Source organism: Marmota monax, unplaced genomic scaffold (assembly GCF_021218885.2).
Source record: "Marmota monax isolate L192 unplaced genomic scaffold, Marmota_monax_Labrador192_F-V1.1 WCK01_AAM20220418_F8-fsc00065, whole genome shotgun sequence".
NCBI lineage: Eukaryota > Metazoa > Chordata > Mammalia > Rodentia > Sciuridae > Marmota > Marmota monax.
In genome coordinates, this window is record NW_026694038.1 from 9,379,202 (window position 1) to 9,400,811 (window position 21,610).

At 39.0% G+C, this 21,610-nt stretch overlaps 1 pseudogene; it reads right to left on the minus strand.

The window, feature by feature from the left end:
- Positions 1-271: 271 nt before the first annotated feature.
- Positions 272-8,254, minus strand: LOC124106524 (transmembrane protein 126A-like; annotated as a pseudogene).
- Between the last annotated feature and the right edge of the window lie 13,356 nt (positions 8,255-21,610).

Sequence of the window (21,610 nt, forward strand, 5' to 3'; positions counted from 1 at the left end):
CTGTTCCCAAGATTTTGATTTAACAGCTTTTGGGGGTATAATTTAAAATATGTATTGCTCCCCTATAAATTACTACATGATTTTGGACTTGGGTTTTTATTTAATTTTGTTGTTGTTATTTTTAAATCTTACTGGGTTTTTTGTTTATGTTACCTTTGAATCAAGGGTCTATAAAAGGCTCATCCAGCTTCATTTGTGTGCCACTAGATTTCATCTACACCTCAATTTAGAGATAATTCCTTTAGGGAACTTGTTTCAATCTATCTCCTTGCTAATGAAATTATTGACAGCAGCCATGACCACTTCATGGCTGCTGTCAATAATTTTTTTCTAATAGGAAATTCTTCAAAGAAAGCCTCTGGTTTGGAAATGGGAGAAGCTGGCATGCAACTGTATAGGATAAAATCCTTTCAGTACAGATTACAGACTTTTTTTTTTTAAAGCATTCATGATCACCATCTAAAGATTTTTTTTTGCTATATCAATTTTTGTTTTAATTTTCCTGTTTGACTTTGTAAAGTCTTCATTGAAAATTTCTGTATTTTTTTCTAATGTTACAGTCCAAATTCAATGCTTAATGTATTAAGTGGGCATCTGGAGTCCAGTCTTTGTTGCTCTGTGTGTAGCCTTTTGTTGTAGGTCCCAGAATTATACCTCTCTCTTTTTTTAAAATATTTTTTAGTTGTTGATGTACCTTTTTTTTAAATTTATTTATATGTGGTGCTGAGGATCGAACTCAGTGCCTCACACATGCTAGGCAAGTGCTCTGCCACTGAGCCACAGCCACAGCCCCAGAATCATACCTCTTAAGATAAATTACAAGTTTATGTTTATTTTTAACATTAGGAGACATTGCTCGAAATCAGTGAATTTCTAGGCCAGGTTGAGGTAACTGAAGGGCCTTTATAAGTACTTTATATGGTCTAGACCCTAGACTATGCTGCCAACATAGTCTGAAGTAAAATGGGAAATAATATCTTTCTGAAGATAGGCTTAGAAATTTTAATCCAGTAAATTAAGGTGTTTCCTTTGTCTGGTAGCAGGGCTGATTGATACCTGGCTGCTAGGCCACCATTTATAGTCATAGCCAAGAACATAGGGTATAGACCTCCTAAAACAAAACCAACAAGTCCAACCTGTGTCATGGTACAGTTTTCACAATTCAAATCACCTATATTCAAAGGTAAACCTACAAAACCTTTGAAAGATGCATTCACTGTCAAAATGGGAGAACTGCTATTGGTAAGCCAGCAGCTATTCCGGCCTGTGTTATGTGTAAGATGCGCTGGAAAGGACTGTTTGCTATTAGGCCACAGAGAGCAGCATTAAGTCCAATGTATGTGGATCCATGTTCAAGTAGATTCCTTTCTGCTTCTAGTAGTTGTTCAATTTTTCTGGCTATCATATCAAAAACTGAATTTTCCTTGATAGTATCATGTGGTTTATAGTTTTCTATCTTGACCCTATTATTCTCCTCTCAACAGCTGGTGCCTCTCCAGTTCTTCTTCTAACAGGCTAGGGCTTAAGATATAACCTTTATTCCACCCCTCCCGGCACAGCCATCTTCCACCATCTCAAGATTTTTTTAAAAAAATTTATTAGGCAGGCACAGGAGAATATCCCTATAATCCCAGCTACATGGAAGGCAGAGGCAGGAAGATCATAAGTTGGAAGCTAGACTAGGCAACTTAGTAAGACCTTATTTCAAAGTAAAAAACAAAAAAGGGCTGAGGTTGTCTCTCAATAGTAAAGCACCTCTGGGTTCAGTAAATAAGAAAAAAATCATTATACTTCTGATAGTATAACTATCAAAAATATCTCCCAATTCTCCTGACACAAAAATTTCAACCTAGGCACAAGATCTGAGAAGTTGTTGGGGACAAATGAGTTAAGATTATTCCTTTTCAGATTTGAAAAACATTTTCTGGGGGAGTAAAAGCAATGTAGGCCTAAAATTTTATATTATTAAGCAGAATTTATATTTTTATTCAGTGGTGTATAGATTTTACTTCATTACCTATTAATGGGGTATGAAATTTTCTCAGTAGTTATTTTGGCTGCAAGTTGGCTTTTATCTTCATGACCTTTATTTTATTAGACTTCACTGGGCTACAAGATTCCATAATGGCCCTAATACTCTGATTCACATTCTCTCAATCAGAAACCTTTATAAGGGTCTATTCTAACCTTTATAAAAGTCTAATCAAAATGTGATTACTTAAAGCCTTGTTACATCTTGATTTCAACATTTTTATTGATCTTACTTTTAGACTTTGTCATTATAGACAGATTCAATTTTGATTCTGTTACAAATAATTTTAGTTAGGAAGTAAATATTGGTAGATTTACTATTGGTTGTTAAGTTTTATCCGCAAATGATTAAACAATTTACAAGTGAGAAACTTTTTGAAAAAATTTTAATTTAAAGAAATGGGGTCTTAGTTGAACATGGTGGTATGCCTATGATCCCAGTGATTTGGGAGAGTGGGGCAGGAGGATTGCCAGTTTTTTGGGTTTTTTCTGTGGGGGGGTGGGTACCGAGGATTGAACTTAGGGGCACTCAACTACTGAGCCACATCCCCAGTCCTATTTTGTATTTTATTTAGGGACAGGGTCTCACTGAGTTGATTAGTGCCTTGCCATTACTGCATCTGGCTTTGAATTTTCGATCTTCCTGTCCCCAGCTGCTGAGATTACAGGTGTGTGCCACCATGCTTGGCCAGATTGCAAGTTTGAGGCCAGTCTTAGCAAATTTTTGAGACCCTGTCTCAAAATTAAAAAGAGAATTAAAAAGGACTTGGGGATGTAACTCAGGTGGTAGAGGGCCTCTGGGTTCAATCCATAGTACTAGGAGAAAGAAAACAAAACAAACAAAAAATAGCATTTTACTGTTGCCCAGGCTTCCTCAATTTGGGGGCTCAAATGATTTTCCTGCCCCAGCCTCAGGAGTCGCTGTAACTAGCTATGTGTCACTTCACCCATATAATTGTTTTTAATTTAAAGAGTAAATCTAGATTGTTTGTCTTGAGTTGTCATAAAAACACATTTAAGATAGCATTCTAGACCAATGATGAGTGTGTCATGAGCCAGGGATGATTATTGATTGATTTGGTGCTCCTGAGGTCTATTTAAGAAAGAGCATATACTCAAATTGTAAGGGGGGAGAATCCTAAATTGTGTGGATATACTGTGTGTATATGGCAGTCATGAAGTACTATTTTGGACACCCCAAATTTGAGAAACTTTTAAGGTGAGGGATCATATCAGAGATGCCAAAGAGAGGGAAATGGTGTTGAGAGCCACAGCCGAAGGGGCCCCAGCAAACTTCCAGCTGCCGGCTGATGATTGCTTCACAGCGGCCCCAGCAACATCTAGCTGATTGGCTCCTCGGCCCCAGCAACATCTAGCTGATTGGCTCCTCTGCGGTGATGCTCATTGGGCTGTTTCCCTGCCCTTTCAGACCATGGAGCTGCTCATTGGGGGACTTTTTTGGCTCCACCCACGTGACTCAGCCAATCGGCCTCAAGAGCAGGAGGTGTGGGAGAGAGAGGCTTGTGGAAAGCCGGTGGTGGCAGTTGAGGCTCTGAGGGTTTTTCCTGAGAGGCTGTTTTGTTTGGCGTGTGTGGTTCTAAAAATAAAGTTAGTTTCTTTTGACAAGTGGCTCCTGATTGTGCCCAGCCAGACTGCGGCAAATGGAAAGAAAAAAGTGAAATGAAAAACCCCGATACTATTATTTCTTCCTGTTCAGTGTTGATAAAATGGTAAAAAGTTTTATTACATATAAAATTAAAAATAACCAATTACAATGTGGAGGAAAAAAAACTGTTCCTTTGCATAGTCAAATGCAAGGCAGGGGAATATAATGTCACCAGAAATTACTATAGCAGATTTCAATAAAGTACTGAAGAACAATGAGGCCTTGTTAATTCCATACTGGGTTATTCAAATAGTGTGTAATTCAAAGCAATTGCTGCTCCCCAGGCAGGAATTTACAATTGCCACATTTGAAGGAAGGATAATGTGTCATTCCAAGGGGAAACCAGGTCTGGAAAGGGCCTCATGGTAGGAGAACCTCATGTGTCCCCAAACAACTCTGAAGCAGGCCAAGTAAAACAAAGTGACTGAGAACCGCTCTGTGAAGTCAGTGAGCTTCCTACTCATCTGTATTTCCCTTGCTCTCTCCTGCCTTTTTGGTGAATGATAAAATGTTCCCAAAGGAAGGAGCAAGAGGGGAAGGCAGATAAATTTAAGAACTGGATGAGCTATCACACAGAAAGTGAATCTTTTTGCTTCCTGGTAAGGGCATACAAGTTTGTTCATGAGAACTTCATCATAGGTGTATGACTGTGTATATAACTAATTAGTAATTATTATGAGTACAGAGAATCCTCCCTGGGCATGAAGACACTGGCCTAGAATCAAACATGAGTCAATTCTTGCAAGAGGAGGCTTGAATCATAATGTATTTGAAACAATTTTGGTCAACTATCCTTCAGAGAACAATTCTTCAGTTTTATGTTGTCATTTAAGTTGAATTACATGTGGATGGCCTACAATTCCATGATTTAAAAAAATAAATAAATAACTAGCTTTGATTCCAGTGACTGATCAATCCATGCTTCCAGGGATACCAAGCTGTGTCAGTCTCCCAACAACATTCTGTGAGATCATGCTGAACTGCTAGTTCCTGTGGACTAGCTAATTAGGTAAAAAAAAAAAAAACATACATATATATATATATATATATATATAGAGAGAGAGAGAGAGAGAGAGAGAAACTTTTGAGAGTGAAGTCCTTATGTAGAATCCACCCTTAAATGGGGCAGGCTATTTTTGACCAGAGACGTTAAGATGCTCAATAAATAAGAACCTTAGATGAGACAAGTGATCCTTTTAGGATTCTGAGCTGCTACAACATGTTGTAGCATGCTTGAAGCGTTAAAAGGCTGCTAGGAAGTCAGGCATAGTGGTGCACACCTGAAACTCCAGCAACTCCAGAGGCTGAAGCAGGAGGATCACAAATTTGGGGACAGGCTAGGTAACCTAGTGAGACCCTGTCTCAAAAAGGGCTGGAGCTATAGCCCAGTGGTAGAAAGCTCCTGGGTTCAGTCCCCAGCATGCACTTTCCCCAACCCCCAAAGGATGCTAGGGAAGAGGTATTTATTACTTACCAAATATTTATATGCTTTCCCATCTATCTAGCCCCCTGTTTGTTTTTATAACCACTGAGAAACTGTCACTTCCAGGCTGAAGCACAGAAGTGCAGGTGTGAATTCTCCACGTATTTTCTTCTTCTATTGCCAGGATGGTGGAGGTCTTAAGCGCTAGTAATACAGCTCCAAATGTCTGTCATCCAGGGCTCTTGAATAGAATCCTCTTGTCTCTACTTCCTATTCTACCACCAGCTGTGTTGGTTACATAAGGAAAGCAAGACATAAACTTCATATGTTGAACCAATCCTGGGGTTAATTTGTAGGCCAACACAGCAGCTTTTCTGTTTTGTTTTGTTTTGTAAAAATTTAATTCCATCTGGATAAAGGATGAGCAATCTGAGTAAAACAGTCCTTGAGTGACCACTGAGGCTTTGCTGGGTTACTTTGCCAGGTTGTCCCAAATGCTTTTCTACTCCCCTAGTTGTCCCTGTTCCTTCAGGCAGTGGTGGTGGGGAAGTGAGGAGGAATTCTGCTCAGTTGGGGGCGTTCAGCTGATGGTTTCTTTTCACCAATCCCCTCTTGTATTTTAGGCTTGCTAAATACACAGTACACATTATCGAATTATTAATTGTGGTTTTCATTTGAGAGAGCTAGTTTCCGCTCCTAAGAAAAGTCTTAACAAAACAGGAAGTTTTTCTTGGATCTAGAAATGGAACCCTGCCTTCTGACACTAGATTTTACCAACTTCTGCAAATCTGTTTTCCTATTTCCTTCTCAGAGGGTGGAGCAAATAGAAGAGATTAGATAAAACCAGGAAATGCTGATTGGTACATTAGTAGAGTTCGGGCTGATAGGGCTGAGGAGCTGGTGCAGGGTAAAATGGCAGCATCCTCCAGCAGACTGCTTTGACTCCTCTTGGCTCTGGGGAAGAGGTATGAAGGGAGATCTTGAGCTGGGAATATAGCTCAGAGGTAGAGCACCTGCAGGAGGCCCTAGGTTCATTCCCCAGTATCCACTGCCTCTGTCCCCCAAAAGAATGCTATGGGCAGTTGGCAGCCTCTTCTTTATTTTTCCGTTTCTTTTTCAGTACTGAGGCTTGAACCAAGGTTATTTTACCTCTGAGTTACATTCCCAGTCCTTTTTATTTTTTGAGACAGGGTCTCTTTAAGTTGCCAGGGCTGGCCTCAAACATTTGATCCTCTTGCCTCGGCCTCCAGAGTCGCTGGCATTACAGGTGTGCACGGCAACCAGCTGGCACCCACCCCTTGCTAGTAGCCCTTCATGAATGTATTGCAGCTGACATTTCTCAGAACATTTTGATGTGCCCTTCCTTCTCAATTCTGGCCACATGGTGGGTGCCCAAGAATACCTGAAGGGATAGAGGAAGGAATAATTGATTTTCATAATTATCTAAAAGTGGGGATGGGGATTGGAAACACCAAGTATAAGTAATTTTTCAGCTGGGCATGGTGGCACACTGCAGTAGTCTAGCCCCCTATGACAAATACAGTAATTTCCATTTTACAGATGGGAAATGAAAACGTTAAGAATTTTAGTTACTGGCCTGTTGCCATGGTGCATGCCAGAGGCTGAGGCAGGAGGACCACAAATTTGAGGCCAGCCTCAGCAACTTAGTGAGACCCTCCCTTTCTCAAAATAAAAAGGGCTGGGGATGTAGCCAAGTAGTAAAGCTCCCCTGGGTCCAATCCCCAGTACTGTAAATGTTAAATTAAAATAAAAAATAATTTAAAAAGAATTTTAGTTATTTGTTCAGGGTCACATTATAGTCATTTAGAATGTGGAACTAATATCCAAACAAATCTCTCAATTTCTTTCTTTTTTTTAACATTTATTTTTTTAGGTGTAGATGGACACAACACAATGCCTTTATTTTTATGTGGTGCTAAGGATTGAACCCGGGTCCCTCCCGTGCTAGATGAGCGCTCTACCACTGAGCCACGATCCCAGCCCAAAATCTCTCAATTTCTATATTCTTTTACTTGTTCTGACAGGTTAAAGTCTTTTCCCCACCCTATCCAATACGCAATACTATAGGCCATTTATCATTTAATGTGAATCACCAGCAGGAGATTCTGTGTTATGGATGTATACATTTTTATTAGAAAATGCATCAGAATCATAAATCATTATCAGTGGGTGATGGAGTCTCATGATGGTAATTCTTAAATTCTTAGTGATTCATATTTTCTGCTAACCAAAAATAATGAATAGTATAAAAACGTCTCTAGTTTTTATCATTTTCTTTTCTTCCTTCTTTCCTTTTTTGCAGTACTGGGGATTGAATCCAGGACCTTCCACATGCTAAGCAAGTGCTCTACCACTGAGATACAACTCCAACCTTTTTAAAATTTTGAGCCAGGTTTTCATTAAGTTGGGCAGGTTAGCTTCAAACTTGCAATCCTCCTGCCTCCTGAGTAGTTGGGATTATAGGTATGTATCACTAGGCCTGACTAACATTTTCTTTACATAATAAACTCAGTAGGCTTCTAGCTCAGTACTTTGAATTATTAATTAGGTATGTATGGAGTCAAAACCATGGGAAGGGAACCATGGCAGAAACTGTTATTCTTCAATATGCATTTTCTTTTCATGATGGGGCATTGCTATATTGCCCATCTGATCTCTCAGACAATGTAGAGAACTTGAGGCCACATGTGCCACGTGGTACCCATTTTGATAATGGGAATTTAAACTCAGGAGCACTTTACCACTGAGCTACAACCCCAGCCCTTTTTATTTTGTGATGGGTCTTGCTAAGTTGCTTAGGGCCTTGCTAAATTATTGAGGCCCTGCTTCAGCATCCTAAATTACTGGGATTATGGGCATGTGCCACTGTGCCAAGCCATAGTATGAATTCAAATGAAGTATTGATAATTATAATTGTTCATGCATTAGCACACAGCACAAATTAAAATGATAGAAAGTTAGCCCAACACATTACTATGGGTTTCCCAGCCAGCTAGCTAGGCCATAGACAAGATAAGCAATGTATGCAACATCCAGACTGTTGTTCTTAAAGAGGAGTGTGTCTTTACCTTCCCCCTTTCTGCTGGGGCGTTGAGAGTGGGAGCATGTAACATGGAAATCATATGTTGAGGATGGTAGCACAAGAGAAGAAACTGGGCCCCTGTGTTGGCATCTGTTTGTTACAATGGTTGAATCTGTATCCTAAGTAATACCAGAGCTAAACATTTAGCAGAATATTGCTCAGACTTCCCTGACTCGAAAACAAACATGCTCTTTGGAAAGAATTTACGATTAGTTAACCAAACTTTCTGTTTATGGTCTTAAAACCCAAATCTACTCAGTGATCAAGAATGACTCTTTAATTCAGGACAAGTGATATCACAGGGATGGTAAGGAAACTGTAGAACTTCAGCTTGTTTTTTCAGATCATGGATGCTCAGGCAGTGTTCAGTTCTTTCTGCCTGATTCTAATTACCCCTTCTCCTACAGTCACAATTCAGAATTTGTGCATGTGGTATAAATGGTTTCATGTAGGAAGACTACCCAAATGAGTCGTCTTGTCATCTGGCCTCTCAGGCAATGTAGAAAACTCAAGGCCACATCTGCCATATGGTATAAATATAAAAGAATCGAGAATTGTTCATATATTACCACATAAGGTAGGTTAAAATAACTAAGGCTAAACCGTACAGCAGCAACTTCTTGTAAACCAGCTTAAAACACTTACCTCACAGTTTCTGAGTCAGGAATCTGGGGTATAGTTTGCTTGGTGCCTGTAATTCAGGGCCTTCCTCTTACCAGGTTGTAATCAAGGTGTTGGACTGGATCTATTAAGAAACTTCAGTGTCCATTCATGTAGCCATGTCCTCTACTGAGTAGCAACTTATTTTTGATTTTTTTGGATGGGTCTTTGGAACATAAAATATGTTTACCATGTGAGTTGAGGTTGCTCATCGGCCAGAGATTTTAGCAGGTGATTCTGGTGTGATCTTCCTGGATCTTTTGGGGCCCCCTTTATGATCTATAGCTTTCCCAACCCAAGTAATTAGCAACTCTGGTCCACTCACAGAAGTTCTCAATCCAAGTTACTTAGAAGTTGAAATAATATGGCTTGGGAGACTGAGGATCACAAGTTCAAAGCCAGCTTCAGTGACTGAGATCCTGTCTCAAAATATAAAATGGGCTGAGGAGATGGCTCAGTGGCTAAGCACCCCAGGTTCAATCCCTGGTGTGGGGGGAAAGTTGAACTAGGTGATTGAATTCTACGTATATTTCATGGCTTTGGGCATACCCTCACAACTTCTAAGGTCATTCTCTGATTCCATGGTCAAGGTACTTGATATTATTTCATTTTCCCTATTTTTCGCACCTGTAATACCAGTGACCCCAGAGGCTGAAACAGGAGGGTCACAAGTTGGAGGCCAGCCTGGGCCAATACTAGTGAGACCTTGTCTCTAAACAAAAAATGAAAAGGACTGGGGACTTAGCTCAGTAGCAGAGCACCTCTGGGGTTTAATCCCTAGTACTACACACACACACACACACCAAAAACAAAAAAAACAAATAATTAAAAAAATAAATACAACAAAATAAGATTTTATTTTTTTTATTTTTCAAGTGAGAAATCTAAAAATTTGCAAAGCAGTATCAGGATTTAAACCTCCCTCTATCTAAAGCCAAAACCCATTTTGTTTCCAGGCCTCAATAAGCAGAGTTGGTCCGGAGGCTGGAAAAATCATTTGACAGCATTCCAGGCTTGTCAACATCTTCAATGAGTAGCTTTGTTATTGGCTGTAAACAGTTGTAAATTTCCAGAACCATGGGCACCGCCCATATTAAAATGTTAATTACTCAAATGCCTCATAATGCCAAATGCAAATGAAAATTAAAGTCCCAGTGTAATTCTGTTTTTGGATCTCCCCCATTAACACAGTTGATGGAAAACTGGAAACTTTTCTTAAATGACATTCAGTCAGCTCTTTCAAAATCTGACCTCTTCTGTCCTTTGGTGAAATTTCTAATTATGGATAAACTATCGATGGTTGATGCCACTATGCTTTAAAGCCACTTTTGAAATGTGATACCTATTCTGCTGAAGAAGAAACTGAGGCTTCTTTAGGCCAGTTTTGCTGAAACTGTTACAGAAGACATATGGGCAACTCTCTACTTCTGCTTTGCTTTTTCCCAAAGTTCCAGAAACCCTAGCTTATGGTGACATGCTCTTCCACAACAGTAGACCTTAAAAATCAAAATCCTAATGGAATGAAAGAAGTCCATTTGTTTTGAAGTTGCTGCCTCTCCACTCTTTGGGAGTCTCCTCCCCAACACTGCCTGTCTATGCCTTTGATTTATAACCTTCAGCCCACACAAGCTTTGGTTCTGCAATCCTTCAAAGAGGTTAAGGTGTAAACCAGGAGGAAGCTTTTAAAGAGGAGAACTGATTAGGGTTGAGGATGAGGGTCAGGAAGGAAAGTTGGAGGAAAAGCAATGAAAGGAGATGACATTTGGAACAGGCAATGAGCACATAGATAGGAACGGCTGATTCAAGGACTGGTGAATGTGGTTTTGCCAACCCAGATGGAGCTTTTGGGTCTGTGGTACAGCTTCCAGCAGGAAAGCTTATGGCCCTATGCAACCAGGATTGCCAGAATGTGAGCCTCCCCTCCCCCTTTGTCTAAATTTCTTTATATGCTTGCACAGCCAGAGCTCCATGTTCCCAGCTCTGAGGCTTGGGATTTGCTTTTTATCATCCCCTGGAGGGTAAATAATAGCAGCTGTAGTCTTCTGCCAGAAAAGAACTTGCTCCCAGCTTGGAGGTTCAGTTAATGACAAATGCAAAGGGTTTCTAGAAAACATAAGCTACCACCTTTCAAAACTGTGAGATACCAAATAAATACGATAATTATCATTATGGCAAGGATGGATAGGAGGGCTTTCTTGAAAAAGCAGGCTTAAACTATTGGTGTGGTGCTTGAGAAGAATGCTAAGATTCTCCTTGAATACACTTCTGAAAACTGCTTAACTTAAAAAGTTCTTCCTTTGGAAAGTTTCTGATGGAGTGTTATGTTTGTAGACCCAAGAGGTAGGTTCAGATTTAAGTATGACTCTATCAATTATTATCAGTGTCAGAACAGCTTTCTCCATGGAAAAACAGGGATAGTCCCTTTCCTTTATTGAATGTTTGTGAAAGTAAGAAGTCACATATGCAAATTGCTTGGTAGTGTCTAGACCTTAATAAAAGCTCAATAAAAGATTAACTGGTGGCTGTTTGAGAAAATTAATTTGGTTTACACTTTTTTTTATTTTTGCACATTGATAACACAGATCCTGTTCAGAAGTTACTCTATTGCAAAATCCTCTGGACTAAAGTTAGATCTTGAATATTAAAACAAGAAATATCGTGAGGGTGCACAATTATATGCACCAGGAAGAATACACAGAAATTTAACATGATCCCTGACTTCAGAATTGTCATGAAGTGACTCAGTAAGATGGGACTAGATTAAAAAAAGTCTAGAGATAATTCTAAAGATTTTTTTGGGGCTGGATTGTGGCTCAGTGGTAGAGCACTTGCCTAGCACAGGCAGGACCCATGTTCGATCCTCAGCACCACATAAAAATAAAGGCATTGTGTTGTGTCCATCTACACCTAAAAAAATAATAATAATTAAAAAATAAATCTTTTTTAGTTGTAGATGGACACAATACCTTTATTTTGTTTATGTGGTGCTGAGGACCAAACCCAGTGCCTCACACATGCTAGGCGAGTGCTCTATCACTGAACCACAACCCCAGCCCCTATCTCTAGGCTTTTATTCTTTACTTTCTGATTACTCTTTAATGTTCCTTACACTCCCCAACTAGATTATAATTAGGACACCTGAACCAAGATGAGTTTATTTGGCTTCAATCATGCATAGAATTGACTGAATTTATATTTGGAAAAACAATCAGGGTCTTGGGATTAGAGCATTTGCCTAGCATAACCAAGACCCTGGTTTCCATAATCAGCACTACACACTCCCCCCAAAAAAGTTTGCATTTATTGAGCCCCTACTATGTGCCAGGCAACCTCATTTCATGTATTTACTCATTTAGTCTTCAGAGGAACTCTGGTACTTACGATTATCATGCTTACTTTACAGATAAGAAAAATTGCAGCCTACTGCATCTCTTGGCTAAGAAAAGGCATGTAGGTGTAGATAGGTCTCTTAGGAAAATAAATCACAGTGGAAAGATGGACTGAAGTTTACATTTTTTTCCTACCAGCTTAGCAAGGATAAATTATGCTTTTGTAATTAAAAAATAATGCACTAGAGGGCACTGAATATACAAACTGTGACAACTGTTTTGATTAAAAAGGCCCTCATAAGAGTAAAGGGTAGAATGTAGTTTATATGAACTGAGAAGCTATATACCCACTCCTCAATTAAAAAAAAAAGGAAAGGGAAGAAAAACAAAACATCATGCTTTATATTGAGCAATTCACAATTTGTCTCTACTTGATATGACTGTTACTCAAATTGTCATTCACTAGGTGTTTTCTTTGATCTGCCTGCTGAGTGGCAAAGGGAAAGGGTAGGGTAACCAGGATGAAAATAAATTTTAAAATACTACACTGAGACACATTTTGTTTCATCTTTTATTTTAGCAAAGTAAAACATGCATTTTTTTTGAAAGAAAAAAAATGCAAGATAATAAAATGAAAGAAATAATACCTTGTCCTCAAACTCCAAAGACAACATAACATCTTTTAGAGGTAACTCCAGTTTTTAAAGATTTCTATTTATTCATTTAACAAAATTACATTATTTTCCTCTACAAAAATTGAGAAGTTAACAGAATACCCATTTCTTGTAACAAAGATTTACAAAGTAACTTTTATTGTTTCCATTATTTCAAAGTAATACATTATTACTCCAGAATGTATTAAAAATAAAAAGTAATAAAATTCTTATTTATCATTAGGGTATAGTGGCATATTTGTAATGCCAGTTGCTGGGAGACAGAAGTTGAGGATTGTGAGTAGAGGCCAGCCTGGGAAAACAAAGCCAGACCCCCAACCCCATCTAAATAGAAAAACAATGACAAAATATTCATTATTCCAATAGCTCTCAATATCCAGAGGAAATTATTATTTATTTATATTTTTTGGCATTGAGGGCTGTTTTACCATTGAGCTACATTTCCAGCCCACTTTGAGACAGGGTCTCACTAAGTTGCTCAGGGTCTTGCTAAGTTGCTGAGGCTGGCCTTGAGCTTGTGATCCTCCTGAACTGCTGGGATTATAGGTGTGTAGCACCATGCCTGCCAGAGGAAATTATTTTCATGTACATACAATAACTTTTTTTTTTTGGCAAAACGGGATTATCTTGTATATATTACCTGTCCATATTTCTACATCATTAATTTTTTTTTTCTTGTTCAGGGCTAGGGAGTGAACCCATGGCCTCTCAAATGCCAGGCAAGTGCTCTACCACTGAGCCACACTCCCAGCCGTCATTTCATTATTTTTACATTTTTATTGGGATATATAACTTAAGAATTTTTATATTACAAAAAATGTGTAACTCCATATGTCTTTCTCAATCACTGCAGCCTCAAACCTAAATGCTTTTCTAACCTTTATCATCACAGAATATATTTAGATAATATTTCTAAACTTCATATAAACTTTTCCATTCAACCTCAAAAAGATGAGTTAAAGAAAAAGGTAGCTGGTGTGGGAACCCAATAATTTTACCTCCTAGTGTAAATTGTGGTTACTGATAGTATCATTTAGACTCAGTTATGGGTCACTGAGAATATTGTCTGAAGGAACAAGGATTTGGAGCCCTGCAGGGTTTTGTAGAAAGCAACTGAAAACAAAATAAACAATGGGAAGGGAAAAGTTCTAACTATCCCTCAATATTTCAAGACTCAGTGGATCATGGAGTCACAAATTTGTAGTTTTTTTCTTTCTCATGGGAAATAATAACCCCTTGTATGTTTAACTCTTTATCACTGCTCTATAAATTATCACAAGCACAGACAGCTACTGTCATGAAAGGAACTTAATAAAAACTAGGATTTCTCTTATTCTGGGGGGGACTAGGGATTGAACCCCAAGATACTTATCTTTGAGCTATACCCCCAGTCCTTTTATGTATTTTGAAACAGAGTCTCACTAAGTTGCTTAGGGCCTCACTAAATTTCTGAGGCAGGCCTCTAATGATCTTCCTGCCACATGCTTCTGAGTGGCCCACATTACAGGCCTGAGCCACCATGCCCAGCTTGCTCTTTAGAGAGAGAGAGAGAGAGAGAGAAAATATCCCCTGATCTGTACCTAGCTAAACCCAGCTCGCTGTTCAGGAAGCAATGAACAAAAAATTAAAAGAGAGGGTGGTTGCAGCATAGTAAGAGTTGGGAAACATTATGGCTTGCTATCAGGCAAAAGCCTAAAATGCAGGTGGGAAGAGGACAGACCTCTTCATCTGTTTTCCTTGTGGAAAAAACAAAACAAAACAAAACAAAAAACCCCCACGAGAATGTTACCAAACTATGGCTTCTCCATCACCCCCAGATGATATTCATTCAGAAACAAAGCCCTGCAAAAAGGGATAAGTTGAATAAAAAGGGAAATTTCCTTAGGAACTGGGAGCTGCCAAACATACTAAAGAGCTGTGGAAAAAAACACCTGCTCCTGAATTACCAGTATTAGACCACACCCATGCCCTCTTCCATGGACACAGTAAATCAAAAGCACTTTTCATACCTAATACATAAGAGAAAAACTTGAACATATAGCCACAGTTTTTCGTTTTCTTTCTTTGTGGTGCTAGGGATTGAACCCAGGGCATCCGGCAAGTTAAACTTATGCTTTACCACTAAGCTACACCCCCAGACCCTTTATTTTATCTAAGCTTTTTATTTGGTCAGATACTGGTATATAGTGTTCTAAAGGCTCTGCATACATTCTCATTTAATCCATCCAACAAATCTAACAAATGAACAATGAAACTCAGAAAAGTAACTTTTTCCAATTTGTACACAGCTGTTAAGGAGTGGCGAGGAGCTGGATTTCAAGTATTTCGGTCAGTCCCATAGGAGAGCTTATTGCTTCTACCTCTCTTAGCCAAGCAGCATAAAACTTTTTTTTTCTTTTGCCCGCAGGGCGGGAGGCAGGGGGTGTGGAAACCAAGGGTGCCTTGCCACTGAATTACAGGCTCAGCCCTTCCCCCCTTTTAATTGAGATGGTCTAAATTGCTTAGGGTCTTGCTAGATTACTGAGGCAGGCCTCAAACTTGTGATCCCCCTGCGTCAGCCTCCTGAGTTGCTAGCATTACAGGCATAGGCCACCTCGCCCTGGTAAATGATTACTTCCCTTCAGCAATGGACAATGGGCACAGACTGGCCACCACTGGGTCCAGAAGATGGTGGCTGTGGCAGGGTATTAAAGAGAGTGAATCAACTGCTTCAAGATCAGGGAATGTTCGAAATGATACTGTATTGCCTAATTTTTTTTTTGGCGGGGCGGGTACTAGGTGCAGAAAGGGTTAAACGAAGAAAGGGAATCAAGAACGCGAAGGCTAAATAAAGCCCTGGGTCTGTAAGCGGAAGCGGGCCTGATGGAAGCACCGCCAGGAGGAAGCCCTGCGCGGCGGAAGTGCGTTTCTGGCATTCCTCAGAGAAAACGCCGGCGGTAGGGGAGCTTCTGCCACAAAGCTGCCAGGCCAGACCAGACCAGCTTTCCTTTCCTCCGACCCCAAGGATAGGATCGGATTACAGTTTACTCCTGACCGCCCGCGGGCTAAACCCTAGGATATTCCGGACGCTGGAGCCCCGAATTGCGCCTCGGCGGTTCACACGGCGCTCTCCTGGGACCCAGCTTCCGGTGCGGCCGCCTGGGCTACGCCCTGTCTGTGCGAGCAATTCGAGTTGCTCCCACTCGCTTGGGCCTGCTGCCAAGCCATTTGTTTGCCTCAGCGGCACAGCCGCCCACAATTCGCCCTTCCGCAAGGGAGTGAAGGTTTGGACTGCTTAATTGGGTTCACGGGGCAAAATACCATCCCACCTAGAGATGGGAACCAACTGAAGGTTTCCCCTCTCTCCGGCAAAGTGGTTAGCAGGCCCTGCTGGGGCTCCTGGGAGTGTCCATAGTTAGGATACTGGAGTTAGACCACATGCAGTAAAAACTATTTCCACAAAAGGTCAAAACTGGGATTATGAAATTCACATCAGACTTGTTTCAAGAGGGCTGAAGTTCTTCCCCTTAGTGTATCAAAAGAAAAATCCCTCACTTTAGGCTAATTTCTCCAAGATCATTTGAGGGGAGGAGTCATTCTAGCTGTAAACTAAAATAACGCTAGAAGATGGAATTATACTAACAAACGCTCAATATGAAGAGGGTGCAGATATAACTGACAAGCCTCATTAACTGTCAGCCTTCTCTTCATTTTCTTAACACCTTGCAAGGGATCCCTAACAGAAGCCCGCAGATAGAATCCAAGCGAATTTGGGAAAAGTGGGAAGCATCTCTGGTCACTTGAGCTCATTTTTGGAAATCTGGAACCAACATTATTTTCTTGGTCAGGAAGAACATATACTCTCCTGCTGGTAGTCAGATGTTTGGTTTGTCAAGTCAAATAATTTGGTTTCATGAAAACATGAGAAAAGGAAAGACTATTTTAATCCATATTTTGGCTATGTCATGAGGATGTATTTCTTAGGTACAAAGAATCTGATCTGATTCTGAATTCCCCCATTTCCATGGCGGGTGGGGGTGGGTTCTGGGGATTGAATTCAGGGGCACTTGACCACTGAGCCACATTCCCAGCCCTATTTTGTATTTTATTTAGAGACAGGTCTCACTGAGTTTAGTGCCTTGCAGTTGCTGAGGCTGGCTTTGAACTTGAGTTCCTCCTGCCACAGCCTCCTGGGGCGCTGGGATTACAGGCATGCACCACCGCACAAGGCCTCTCCATTTCTATTTCTTTTATTTTTAATTAAAATTATTTTCCAGTTATGGCCGGGTTCACAAGATATTAATGAAATTTATTTAAACTTCTTTTTCTTTCTTTCATTTTTTTGGGGGCGGGGGGTTGATATTAAGGATCAAACCAAGGGTCTTATTCAGGCTAAGCACAATCTCCACTATTGAAATAAACCCTAGCCCAGCCACGAAACATGTACTTTTTTTTTTTTTTTTCAGGGATGGGACCAAACCCAGGGCCTTCTTCATGCTAGGCAAGTACTTTACCACAGAGCTACATCCTCAGTCCTAAACCTTTTTTTTTTTTTTTTTTTAAAGCAGTGTCAGTTTACACTGGACCTCACTATGCAGAAGTATCCCCCTTTTGAAGATATCATTTTTGTGATTGCCAACTAATTTTTGGAGGTGGTATTTAATATTTTCTATTTTAAAAAATATCAAGTTACCTTTATGTAGTTTTCCTGTTCAAGAGGAATAGGGAAGAGAGGGACTATCAAATCTCAGTTGTGATGTAATTCTGTATGCAGCAGCTCAAAATAGTGCTGTTCTTTTTTTCCCCCCTCTCCTGGCTGGACTGCAGTAAAAATAAATAGCTCTCTAAAAATCAATCATGGCTAGCAAATGTTTTTTCTTTTCTTTTCTTATCTTTTACCATGTATGTTTTACACTATATTATCTGCATTCCTGAACGGTATGTTAAAATACTGACCTGTTTCATAAAATATTCTATAAATGAGAAGCCTAATGTTACAGTATCATTTTTCCTCTTTATTAGAAATGGAGACAACCTCTTCACTGTAGTTTCAATTTCAAAAGTGAAACATTTAGTTACCTTTTCCAAAATGAGCCTGATTTCATCTTGATTTGGTAAGGTTTGTCAACATGCACTTTAATCAGTAATTCTGATGTAGGCTGACCCAGAACCACTGGCAGCTGGGTGTGGTGGCACATACCTGTAATCCTAACTATTCCAGAGGCCGAGGGAGGGGATCACAAGTTTTGAGGCCATTCTGGGCAATTTAGCCCGACTTTGAAAAAAAAAAAGAGTTAAAAAAAAAAAAAAAGAGCTTGGGATATAGCTTGATGTTAGAGCATTTACCTAGCATGCATGAAGCCTAGGGTTCAATCCCTAGGATCATCACAAAAAAGCCAAGCCCCCCCGCCCCTTTTTCTTAAAAAGTAACCACATCAGGCTTGCTTGGAACCATTTCTTTGGCTGGTTCCAGGTTATTCTGTAACTTAATGATTTTGCAGAATTAGCTGGAAGAGATCTATGGTGGCATGATAACGCTCAGAATGAACAATTTATGCAAAAGTACAATTTACTTTGGAATTCTTACCTACTTCACAAATGCTTTGTTGTTAGGACACTGGGGCTCTAAAATAATGTATTTCAAATTTATCAAACCATTTTAAGTTCTCCACCTATTGACAATTAAAATTTACAATTATTTATTACCTTGATAAGTTGACTAGAGGGCCTTAGGTTGAGGGCAAGCACTAAAGTTAGCAGGTTCAGGCAGGGCTGGAATCAAGATGTAAGACAAGACCCTGTATTGCAGTTACAGCTTGCTAAATATCTATTAGAATTAGTTGACTAAACCTAGTGAGATACTCCCTAAAGATTTGAGGCTGATATTCCATTTCAGTTCTGTACCCAGTGAGACCTTGCAAATCAATGCTACATGGGTAAACAGAGAACCTGATCAGAGTTGCTACTTCCTAAGTATCTATAAGAGTAAACTTGCTAATTTTTCATCCTTGAAGTGTGCATTTTTATTTGTTCTTTTTAGATATATTTGATAGTAGAGAGTGTATTTTGACATATTATACATACATGGTGTATAATGTCCCATTCTTGTGAATGATGTGGAGTTACACTGGTCATTCATATATGAACATAAGAAACTTATGTCTGATTCATTCTACCGTCTTTCCTGTCACCATTCCCCCCCTTGCTAAATTTTTACACTGTGCTCAACTGCTAAATTGTTCTGCATCAGACTTGAAGGAAATTTTTAGCTGAAGAGAAAGGACACTATACTATATGCTAAAAAATTGAGAAAGTAGATGTTACAAGCTTGGGATGTGGCTCAGTGGTAGAGTGCTTGCTTAGCACATAGGAAGCCCTACATTTAATCCCTGGCACTGCAAAAAAATGTTTTTTCTTTCCTTCCTTTCTTCCTTCCCTTCACTGTAGTTTCCCCTCCCCTTCCCTTCTCTCTCTCTCTTTTTTTTTTTTTTTTTTTTTTTTTTAAAATAACCACTCTCCTCCCATAGACAAGCAGGCAGCTTAGGAGACAACTGCTAAGAGACTTGTAGGAAAATGAGGTATTTCCATAATTTAAACTTATGGCCTCCCTCAGTCTCTCCTGTGAAATAAGTAAAATAAATGATACTCATACTAATGAAGTAAATTCTCATTTTGGATAATGTAGTTACAAATACACAGCCTGTATTTTTTATTTACTTTAGTTTTGTGGTATTGGGGATTGAACCCAGTAGCACTCTACCTCAGAGCTCCATCCCTAGCCCTTTTTATTTTATCTTACAGGACAGGGCCAAGCTAAGTTGCTGCCCAGGCTGGCCGGGAATTTGCAATCCTGCCTTAGCCTCCCAAATTGCTGGAATTTTAAGTGTGTACCAACACACCCAGCTTGCATTTAAAATTTTGGCACAGGAGTTAAATAAGGGCTAGCATGTATACATAACATGACCAACTTTAAAATCCAATACAGCTTTGACAATTGTTTTATAAAATGGTCATACCTCACTGAAGAGTCCATCATCTTACAAGAAAACCTTACAAGTAACAAAAAAAGTATCCATAATAATGACTATACTGCACTAAAACTTTAAATTTTTAGTACCATCTTTGAAGGTGAACTTTTCCCAATAAGAAGGCAAATAGTGAATACAACATAGGCCTTGTTTCACAATTTATTTAACTCATTAACTTATGTTTTTCAAATGACATTGACAATGGGATACTTCAGAGAATGTTACTACTTCACCAACCACCTAAAAATACTAGGTAAGAGTTTACATAAATGCAACTAAATAATACACTTTGTATTATTTTATTATTACTAATTATTAACAAATTTTTAGTTTGCATAAATGTATAACTTAGAAGAACAAAAAAAAAAATTAAAGATTCCTACTAGAGATGTACTAAATCAAAGTTGATATGTTTCTATATTCTGGTTGCTGTGATGCTGTCTTTTAATTACATTTTTTCCCTATATATCACTAAGATATGGGGGTAAGGCACTGTATCAATTTTAAATATACCACAGTTTTTACTCAAGCAACCACGCTACCAAGGAGCTACACCCTAGACCTAAGTTTATTTTAAGAATATTATTTTAAGCATATTTACTATTTTAAGCATATTATTCTACCTACCAGGCGAGACATGGTATATATAAATTTTTGCCCATTCATTAACTAGCTCTGAACAGTTATATTCTTACTCCTGGCTAAGCTGGCTTTCCTCTTCTATGGCTTACTAGTTGCTATTTGAGCATGATTTATTTACATGTCTTTTCAGAATAGTTTTTTCAATTGCACCTGTCCTAAATTCACAACCTTTTCCTGTTTAGGGTCACAAAGGAATTATCTTAGGCTTTGCAGCCCAAAGTCTCCAGTTAATATTCTTTCTCTCCCTCTTCCTTTTATGAGTCCTTCAAATAGTTTTCATTTCCAGGTTATAAAAAACACAGGCTGTGCTTGCTGTAATTGGCATATTCCTTTTCTAGTCCTTAACAGGAAAAAGGGTCAACAATCATCCTTGTTCATACATGTATGATCACAGTAATTTAGTAAGTGCTGGTTGGATACTTAATTTAATTTGGTTATCACCACCATGCTTTCTGCAGTCTTTAACAATCATTTATAGTTATTTCATTAAAAATGCATGGCAAGGAGAAACTTTCAATTTATTAATAATGTCAAATTTATTCCATGAACACCTGACTTATTTCATTATTTTACAAATGGAAGGCACAATTAAGTCCTATTGATTTATTTATTTAGGAACATGTTATGACATGGGCTGACAGAGAAAAGACTTTTTTTTTTTTTTTAAAGATGGACACAATATCTTTCTTATTTATTTTTTATGTGGTGCTGATGATCGAACCCAGTACCTCCTAAGTGTGAAGCAAGTGCTCTACCGCTGAACTATAACCCCAGCCCCAAAAAGACACATCTTCAGATTATGCAAAAACCAAGTAGCTGCTTCTTTCCTACAAATGACTTATTTTACTGAGCATCTAGAGAATCAACTTAATCATTCATCTTAAGACTCATCTTAAAAAATGCATGTCTCCCATTTTGACCTAGGCCTCTGATTAAACTACTGAGTTTAATCCTTATCCTTGGAACATAATTTTCCTATTTAGCAGACAACCAAATGCAGAATTGAAATGGTTGTTGTCTAAAATGTAGAGATACACAGAAATATCTGTATATCACAGTTATTAAGGTCTCTGTG